This window comes from Eretmochelys imbricata, chromosome 10, assembly GCF_965152235.1.
Source record: "Eretmochelys imbricata isolate rEreImb1 chromosome 10, rEreImb1.hap1, whole genome shotgun sequence".
Lineage (NCBI taxonomy): Eukaryota > Metazoa > Chordata > Testudines > Cheloniidae > Eretmochelys > Eretmochelys imbricata.
Window position 1 is genome coordinate 58,093,993 of NC_135581.1, and position 10,055 is coordinate 58,104,047.

Here is a 10,055-nt window from a genome sequence, read left to right on the forward strand (position 1 = left end):
ATCTCTATTTCTTCCTCCGCAATGCAGCCAGGAGATGCTGGGGTAATAGTGGACATTCTTCTGTTGGCAACAACCAGGAAAGACAAAACTACACCTCACTGGCAGCAACTAGAAAGAATGGAGTCTCATTAGCCCTTCATTTTTCATCTCTTGCTAGTAGACTTAGTCCTCTATCTAGTAACTGTCAGGCAGATGTTTCAAGCCCCAATTTAGGGCTTGTCTAAAAGGTGAAATTTAAGAGTATACAGTTATACTGCTGTAACTATAGTAAATTTCCCCATGTGGACAAGCCTTAAATAGCTCAGAACAGCAGCGGGGAGCAGAAGAAACTGGATGGAGTTCAAATACTCACTTAATCAAAGTGAAAATAAAACTCATCCCAGTCCCAAATTATACATATCACAAAGTCACTATACAATCTGGCTCAATATATGTGTTTGTAAATTTGGGCCAGAAGGCTCCAGAACAAGAATAGCATATGCACTGCAGATCAGGATTAAGACACATTGGTAGAGCTGTTTGGAAATCATTTGTGCAGCATCTGCCTACATTATGGATGGTTTGCCCTGTGCTATTAGTCTTGTTTACATACGAATTAAGTTTCACCCTCTTAAAATTCTTGCCATATCTCAATTATCTGACAATTCAGCCTCCAGGTTCATCATTCTATGAAAAGATCATCATTAACTGAGCTTTCTAAATAGAAAGTTACTACCAAAGCAGAAGATGTGTAACTGAAGTGTAAAGAATATTCCTTTTTGAAAATACAGTACAGGTTTTCACTGAAGGACATAAAACCATGAATATGAATATATATATACACACACACACACACACACAGAGGGAATAAGCTTATAAACATATGTTGTTCTTGTTGATCAGAAGACCTCCCCTGCTCTTCCTTAAGACTCATCCACACTAAGGGAAAAAAAGGTTTTTTGTTTAACATGATAGTTGGACACATTTTAAGATCTTAATGTAGACAGGGAAATTGCAGTTTGTGTTAGCTGGCTGAGGAACTCTAGGCTCCCCACAAGGAGCCTCAGCAGGTACTGCAGCATACCATTGTACCAGTGATGTCAGCAGACCACTTCCTACAGTTTTGACTCTGGACATTCTGTCCCCTTTCCTGATTGACTGCTTGCCCCCAATCCATCCCCATACCTCAGCCACCCACCACCTTCCATACACATTTCCCCTATTCCTTCCCCTTCTCTCCTCCTATTCCATTTCCACACACACAGTCTTTCCGTTTAGCTAATCCCTTAACATTTTTAATAGATCATGGTATTAACGTGACAACTGCAAAACATCACTCTGCTGGTATGTTATATCCTATTCTCCTACCCTTTATCGGTCTCCTTTATTCAGACTGTACACTTATCAGGAAAGGGACTGCCTACTACACTGCATACTGCCTAGCACAATGGGGCCCTGTTCTCAGCTGGCCCCCAGGCAATACTATAAACAACAAGAGTCTGCTACAAAGCCTACCAACATTTTTAGAGCTAACAACAAGACAAATAATTTCTTTCTTTGAACCAGCAAATTATAAAGTAGTCTATTACACTAAACAACTTGTGATATGTGATACATAATTTTACTTGCTAGCACAAAAAAAGTCCTTTTAAGCATTACCTTCTTTTCAGGTTCTTAAGACAAGCCAGATAAACATTTTTCTGTAGCATCAAAAATAACAAAAAGAAATGAACAGACCAGGAAAAACAAACGTTTGAAGCCCCCTATAAACAGTGGAGTAGGTCACATTCTCCTAAAATACCCCACTAAAAGATGCTCAAGCTAACACAAAAAAATGACAGTTATGAAAAACAGATGCCAAATATACCTAGTGATTACTCTTTCACAGAGATTTTTTTAAAATGTGCCCTCATTTTTGTCTTTAATGCCTGTGACTTCAGTGCAAACATCTCTTATAGACACACACCAAATGTAAACCTCTTTCACTCAGGAAATTATTTTGGGGCTAATTTAAAAAGAAAAACAACTTTAACCTCCCCGATGAGAGAAGGTTTTCGCGTGCATGTCAGAGAGACATTTAAAAATAACAGTAGGTCTCCATCAGCTGAACTACCCCCACAGTTTGAGGCAACTCCATCAGCAGAGCCTACGTTGATTCCCTCTCCCCCACCGTCACACTAACATTCACATAGAAAGGCCTGACCCACCACACACAACAAACGGGCCCGTTCACCCGAGACCCTTTATCTGCCACTCATCGCACCAGAGGGACCATCAGCAGCCTCGGACTCACCCACACCTTAAGCTGGACAATACACACCCCCCCCAGCGCCTCCCTCCTCTCCCCCACAGCCACACTCCGGCCCCGCCCCCACCCCCCCTCCTCCCAGGGAGGCGACCCCAACGTACCTGGGACATTAACGCCGAGGGAGGGGGCGCTGGGTGGTAACAGCCCCCACTAGGGGGAAGAGAGAACAAGGAAGAGGCGCCACCAGCCACCGGAAGGACCCAGCGCGGCACAGCTCGTCTTGGCCCGGCCCAGCAGGCCCCGGCTCCCTTCTCCGCTGCGCCCTCACCCGGGGCCCTACCGCCCCTCACGCAGAGCCGCAACACGGCCTTCGCCCGCTGGCCGATTCCCCACCCAAAGCCGCCCGGCGAACGCGCAGCCTAGGCGGTTGCGGTTTTGTCTGCTGCGCAGCCCCCTCCGCGGACCGCTACTGCTGCCAAGCCCTCCCTCCCCAGGCGCGGCGCGACACTTGGTGCTGCTTTACAGCAGCCTGCAGAGCGCAGCCGCTGCGCAGAACGCCCCTCCTCCCGTGCGGCTCCTCCGCCTGGGCGGGGCTTAGGGTGGCGCACGGCCTGTGCCGAGGAGCGCCATCTGTTGGGCGGAGGCGGGCATGGCCGCGGCAGCCGTCCTACAGCCAGGGCTGCTCTGCTGAGCCCACGCCTGGCTCGTGATGGAGAAGGGTAGAGAGGAAAGCAGTCTTGCCAAACCCGAGCAGTCAAACAGTCATGAGCCAGGCCCAAGCACATCATGCGATTGGCGCAGAAATCACCAGATATTGTTAAATAATAAATGCTGGGTTCTTTGTATTTGCTTTGTGGTTTCCGAGCCTCCCAGGCAGGGCCAGCTCCAAGCACCAACTTTCCAAGCAGGTGCTTGGGGCAGCATTCAGAATGGGGCGGCAGTCCGTGTCCCACAGCGGCAATTCAGCTGCAGCTCCGTCACTCTTCCGGGCATGGCAGCAATTCGGCAGCAACTGCTTGGGGTGGCAAAATTGGTAGAGCCATCCCTGCTCTCAGGTGCACTCACTTCATCTTTTCATACTCTTCTCTTTAACCAGAAGGGTTAGAAACTTACTTAAAAATAGCTCGAAGATCAGTGGTGAATGCACCTGCAATAAGGAGTCTGCAAGAGAGTATGCTGCCCTTCTCTTTCTCCTCATTATGAAGGCTCAATCACCGTAAAGTCATTTTTGATGCTGGATTCAGACCTATGCTAAAGCATTGTTCATTAACAGTTACAAAACTGTTTCCCCATCACACAATAAAATACAAGTAAATAAAGATGTATTATAAAAGGGAGAGAGAATGTTGCCAACTTAGTTTTTCTTGTATCCTGAATCTCACCCAGTTAAAAAGTCAAGAGGTTGGCCTCTACGTGCTCTGATAGAGCTCCATTCAACTTCCTATGATATGGATCCTTGTCCCCATGGATAACGGATGCTAGTGAAGACTACCTGGGCTCTTTATTATAATTGAGCAATGGCTCCACTATGGTTAAGGTTAAGATCAGCTTTCTGGTTAAAGTTTCACTGTTCTGTGTGTTCTAAAATCTGTACAGTGTCTCAGATTGCCTTGGAATTTGAGTGCCGCCTGGTAGCCCAGGGTTTGACAAGTGATCCAAATTTGTGGCCATTTGAACAAGGGGTTCCTAAGATACACAGTGATGAGATGGCTGAGGAGCTGATAATGCGTATGCTTAATATCTACCAGAATTGTCCAGCACTTGAGGAGTGGGATTGGAAACACCCACTGGTATAAATGGTTCACATGTTTCATAGCTATTGTGTCAGGCTGTTTATCTGTCTCGTTTCAGAGTCTCTTTCAGTTGACAGGTTTCAGAGTAGCAGCCGTGTTAGTCTGTATCCGTAAAAAGAATAGGAGGACTTGTGGTACCTTAGAGACTAACAAATTTATTAGAGCATAAGCTTTCGTGAGCTACAGCTCACTTCATCGGAAGAACATCTCAATTAGATGAATGGGCCATTTAACATCTCTCTGGGCCTGCTGTGATGATGATGGTGATGTGTTCTAGGTGCCAACTAATAGCTAAATGAGCTGGAAATGTGTGTGTGCGGGGCGTGGAGTTAGGATACATGTTACCGGGATTGTCGTGTAGGAGGTGGAGAATGAGAGATACACAGCATTCTTCTCTCACACACTTAAAAAGTTAGTGTAGCAACCATGAAGTGTTGTTAGTGTAACAACCATGACCTGTCTAGAATTGTCTAGATTTGGGACATATGCCATCTATGGTCTCTCTTTCACTGGCCCTATTAGCAACTACACATTGCAAACATTTCAAAATATGACCATTATTCCTAGTCCACTCTACCAAACGGTACAGGAGAGGGGAGGAGCAGTTAGGAATTACATAGTAACCAGATGGCTTAGTGGAAAGACTAAAAATTTGGTCTATTCCTAGCTCTGCCACTGGCCTGCTGAGTGACCTTGGGCAAGTCACTTCATTGCTCCGTGCCTCAGTTTCCCATCTGTAAAATAGGGATAATGATGTAAAGTTCTCTAAGAGCTACTGCTATAACATGCTGCATAAAAGTGCTTTTGATTATTACCTAGCCACAGCAGTATATCAACTACAAACTTAGGTGAAAACTACAACTGCCTAAATGGCCATTAACTATAAGCAAACATTTCTCTGTTTCTACAGCTAAGAAATTAAATGCCAAAAATTTCATTAATGCAGAGTTAAGGTTGCCCACTGATGACATTCTGGAAGGGACAAGGTAAGTTCAGCAAAACTCAAACTTCTGAAAACCAGGAAATACAGAGTTAAGGTAAATGCCCACACAACTTTAACTCCACCCTTTATGGTGATACCCCAAAACACCCTGAACATACACTCAGACTCTGCTTTTTAACTGTAATGGACAGGTACTATCTGCACTTGCCCTGTGCTCAAATATTGAGGCTATGTCTACACTACGGACTTTACAGCAGCACAGCTGTACCATTACAGCTCTGCCACTGTAAGGTCTCCAGTGTAGCTGTTCTTTATCAGAGGGAGACAGCTCTGCTGCCGGCATAATTAAACCACCACCAATGAGTGGCATTAGCTACATTGACAGGAGAGCCTCTCTTGCAGACATAGCGCTGTCCGCACCAGCAATTTTGTCAGTGAAACTTCTGTCAGTAAGGGGTGTGTTTTTTCATACCGCTGACCGACAAAAGTTTTATTGATAAAAGTGCTAGTGTAGACAAAACCTGAGTCTATTCCCCTGACAGAGTACCACACTTGCAAAATTTAACAACCACTTCAAACCCTTTTACAACTCATTTATACTTGCACACAGGATATCAGTTAAACCTATATTTTCCCCTACCCATCATTAAATCCACAGTCTGCTCTCATACCCCACCTCACTGCTAACAATACCCATACTCATGTGATGATTTTAAAACATGAGTTAAATCTAATAAAATGGTCATGAAACATTTTTCAGTTTTTACTATGGTGCCATACTGCCCACCTTCACCCTCATGGTCGTACCCCCTCATCGGCCCTGACCCCCCCGTAAATTTGAACACCCTCCTAATTTCAATTCCTTGGGAAAACAACTAGCCCTAAAGTGGTTCTATTCATTCCTCAAGGGAAATTACAGAAAATAGTGTTGGGCTACTACTCTTCCTCCTTCAGAGCTCTCAGCTATAGAGTTCCACAGGCCTCATTCACAGAAATGTAGGGCTGGAACAAGGGACCTTGAGAGATCATCAAGCCTAGCCCTCTGCACAGAGGCAGAATCAAGTAAACCTGACATACAACATATTCCATATACAGTCCACTCAGTTGTACCAGTATTATATTTTGGGAATGTTTTTCTAACATTAATATCTGAAACAGGCTTCCCTGTAGGTCGAAAAGGTGAGGTTTTTAAATGAAAATATTTGGGTTTTAAATTCTAGGAAAAATGTCCTTGTCCCCACCCCCATCTGCATACTTTGTGTGTGTGTATTGTGAAAGTGAGTCCCTAAATTCAGTGGCCTTTGTGAGGCAGAAGAGGATTGAAGCATATGGAGAGTGGAAAAGCAAGCACTAGTGCTGTCAGTGCTGTACCTTTTCTGAGGATACAGAAATTAATTTTGTAATGTCATTCACTGAGCATTTTTCAAAAGCACTAATTTCACAATAAATGTGCACCACTCACATAATTGTACATTTCCTGAGATATCTGGAAAAACAAAGTGTCCTAAATTACTGTATACAAAACGTTGGCAAAATGTGGCCTTGAGAAATTACATAAATCCAGTGTGCTCAAGCAGCTGGATGTTTTCTAGTCACATGATTAAGGAGATGTAGTGAGAGTGATAATTTCTTCTATGTGATCACATAATAAAGTATAAAAGTAACTAACATGATGGAGGGAGAAGTATTTTTTATTTGTGAGCAAACTAAGTTCATATTTTCATTAAAAAATCATAACCAAACATTCCACCAAGCACATTGCTCATGGAAAGATAATATATCTGTATACTTTTTCAATGCTGGTAAAATAAGTGGGAGGAAATGTGTAATATTTTTATTTTGTTTAATTTTTGTGGGTGTTTTTTGTTTTTGTATTTTTCCATGATGAATCACAGACAATTAAAACAGTTACATTTCAACAGACAAACTACCTGCTTCTATTCCATGATCTAACTTCAGATCAGGAGATTACATGCTACTTCCTAGCAAATATGCACAGTTTTAATCATCAAATGGAGAATATTAATTTCTGATTTTTAAATAAGTTATGGTTCTTTTCCTTGCTATCTTATGGGTGAATGGTATTGGAGCTAAAGCAGAAACTAATTTCTACAACCTTCATCTCACTTTTACATTATACACTACTTCAACAATAGATCAACAGGAAAACTACACAGTGGAGTGGAAGATAGTGTTTTCCTTGTATAGCAACCAAATGCATTAAATTTTAAAATTAAGGATCACTAATAATTTATCTGTCTGCAATTAGGCCTTTATGTACAATCTATATTATGCTTCATGCTTTGCTTTCAGAAGAGAGAGAGTGAGAAAGAGAGAGAACACAGCAAACACAGGCTTTGCATATAATTAGGAACTGGGGCTGTCACGGGATTAAAAAAATTAATTGCGCGATTAATCACACTGTTAATAATAGAATACCATTTATTTAAAAATATTTGGATGATTTCTACATTTTCAAAAATATATTGATTTCAATTACAACATAGAATACAAAGTATACAGTGCTCACTTTATATTTATTTTTTATTACAAGTATTTGCCCAGGAAAAAAACAAAAGAAATAGTATTTCTCAATTCACCTAATTCAAGTACTGTAGTGAAATCTCTATCATGAAAATTGAACTTACAAATGTAGAATTATGTACAAAAAACCTGCATTCAAAAATAAAACAATGTAACATTTTAGAGCCTACAAGTCCACTCATTCCTACTTCTTGTTCAGCCAATTGCTCAAACAAGTTTGTTTACATTTGCAGGAGATAATGCTGCCTGCTTTTTGTTTACAATGTCATCTGAAAGTGAGAACAGATGTTCACATGACAATGTTGTAGCCAGCATTGCAAGATATTTACGTGCCAGATGTGCTAAAGATTCATATGTCCCTTCATGCTTCAACCACCATTCCAAGGGACATGCATCCATGCTGATCCTATTGGGATCCGGCTTCGTCCACCCACTGCTAAAGGATCCCCCCCAGCCTAAGAGGGGGGATCCACAGGACCTGGACACCAAATAAATCTGGGGGACAACTAATGAAATAACAGGGACAGGAGTGTGGTCAAAGGGTCAAATGAAGGGAACCAGACGGGGACACCGAGCAGAGAACCCCGGACAGCGCCCACTGCTCCTCAAAGGCGTCAAGGGAGTCAGTGGACGCTGCCCAGAGGAACTCTGCCTGGATACGTAAACGGACCGAGGATCGGAAATAGGCCCCACAGTCACAGGAGACTCCATCGGCCAACCTCCTCACTCTGGTTTTATAGATGGCCATTTTAGCTAGGGCCAGGAGGAGGTTGACCAGAAGATCCTGTGACTTTGTGGGGCTGCAGTTAGGGAGTGCATAAATAAGAAGGTGAGGGGAAAAGTGCAATCAAAAACGTAATAAAATATTTGTGAGGAGCTGGAATAGGGGCTGCAGTCTGGCACACTCCAGATATGTGTGCGCCAGGGTTTCCCTCACGCTGCAAAAGGGGCAGGTGTCTGGGATAGAGGTGAACTGCGCCAACTACACGCCCATGCTCACAGCTCTGTGAAGGAATCGCCAACTGATATCCCCAGCGGGCCTCGGGACCAAGGTGGAATATAGGCTGGCCCACCGCGGCTCCTCAACCACCAAAGGTGGCAGGAGGTCCCGCCATTTTGTATCGGGGCGGGACATCAGGGTGACGGCATGAAGGGCGTGGAGCACAAGCATGAATAGATGTTTCCTTGGCGCAGTCTGAAAGCAGACCGGCTACAGCTTGTGCAGCTGGCTCACGGTGAAGTGGTGGTGGTGGGGGGGGTCGGTTGGGTCCACGGGGAAGAGGTCCGATGAAAAAGTCCAGCAGGCCTGGGGTGGAGGGTGGGCGAGGCGCACCCCCGTGCAGGACCCTGTCAAGGTAAACCGGAGCAGCGGGCGGCAAAGCAGCCCTCACCTCCTGAAGTATGCGCCGGGGAGCATGAGGTCTGGAGAGCTCCATGCGCTGAGCGAGCATCAGGGGATCCAGCCAGTCTCCCCAGTCGTAGTCCAGGAGGTCTCCAACTCTTGTGACTTCTGCCAGGATCAACCTCAGGCGCACTGAGAGGGACTCCGCCACCTGCATTTGGAGCTGGGGGTTGTGTAGCAGGGGCTCCGCGAGGAGATCTGCCCCCTCGGTGGCCACCACAGACCTGGCTGTTGAAAGCAGTTTCCAGGTCCGGAGGAGGTCCTGGTAGAAGACCGGCAGCCCAGAAAGGTCTTGCAGAAGACCTCTCGGATGGAGATAAAGGAACTGTTGGTCGTATCGGAGCCCTCGGAAGCGGCGCAGGAAGGCATGCGCCAGTATGCTCCATGCCGGACTACCTGCACCATAAAGGAGCCTCTGCAGGGCCTGGAGGCAGAAGACATGGACCTGAGTGCGCAGACACTTCAGGCCCTGCCCTCCCTCCTCCAGGGGTAGATGGAGAACCCCTGCAGGGACCCAGTGCAGTCCTGACCAAAAGAACTCCAGAATCGATGTCAGGAGGTTGGGCAGGAAACCCGGGGCCGGGACCAGGGTGTTGAGCCGGTACCAGAGCATGGACAGGACTAGTTGATTGAGCACCAGCGCTCTCCCTCGAAGGGAGAGGCACCGGAGTAGTCCTGTCCATTTCCGAAGCTGCTGTATCTCCCCGCCCTCTAAATCGTGCCAGTTCTCCGGCAGAGAGGGATGCGTGGCAGAAAGGTAAATGCCGAGATAGAGCAGCAGACTCACGCTCCACCAGATGGCCTGAAGTGTGGGTGGGAGGGAGCTCGCCTGCCACCAGTCCCCTACCACTGTTATACCAATAAAATAAAAACCAGCAGGATCTTATTAAAGGGGAAAAGGCAAAAGGCCACATTTATTGTGAATACAGAAAGAATCATAGTAAGCAGTTAGTTATAGCTATAACATTCCATTCAATTTCATATTTATTCACACATTCATTCATACACACACACACACACACAGGTTCTGCAAGGTTGTTATCACAGTTACCAGCCTTAGAGTTGCTCATGCCAAGCCACTGGCCACGTTGCCTGGACACGAGGAGGGAGCAGGGCCTTGTCAGATGCTCATCTGATGCTCCTGGA

At 45.3% G+C, this 10,055-nt stretch overlaps 1 protein-coding gene across 4 annotated transcripts in view; it reads right to left on the reverse strand.

The window, feature by feature from the left end:
* RNF111 (ring finger protein 111) overlaps positions 1-2,723 on the reverse strand; it is a 91,979-nt gene extending 89,256 nt beyond the window's left edge. For all 4 annotated transcript variants that reach the window (XM_077827405.1, XM_077827402.1, XM_077827406.1 and 1 more), the window contains exon 1: positions 2,389-2,723. The gene's annotated coding sequence lies outside the window, so the exon portion shown is untranslated. The remainder of the gene's footprint in view (positions 1-2,388) is intronic.
* Positions 2,724-10,055: the final 7,332 nt, after the last annotated feature.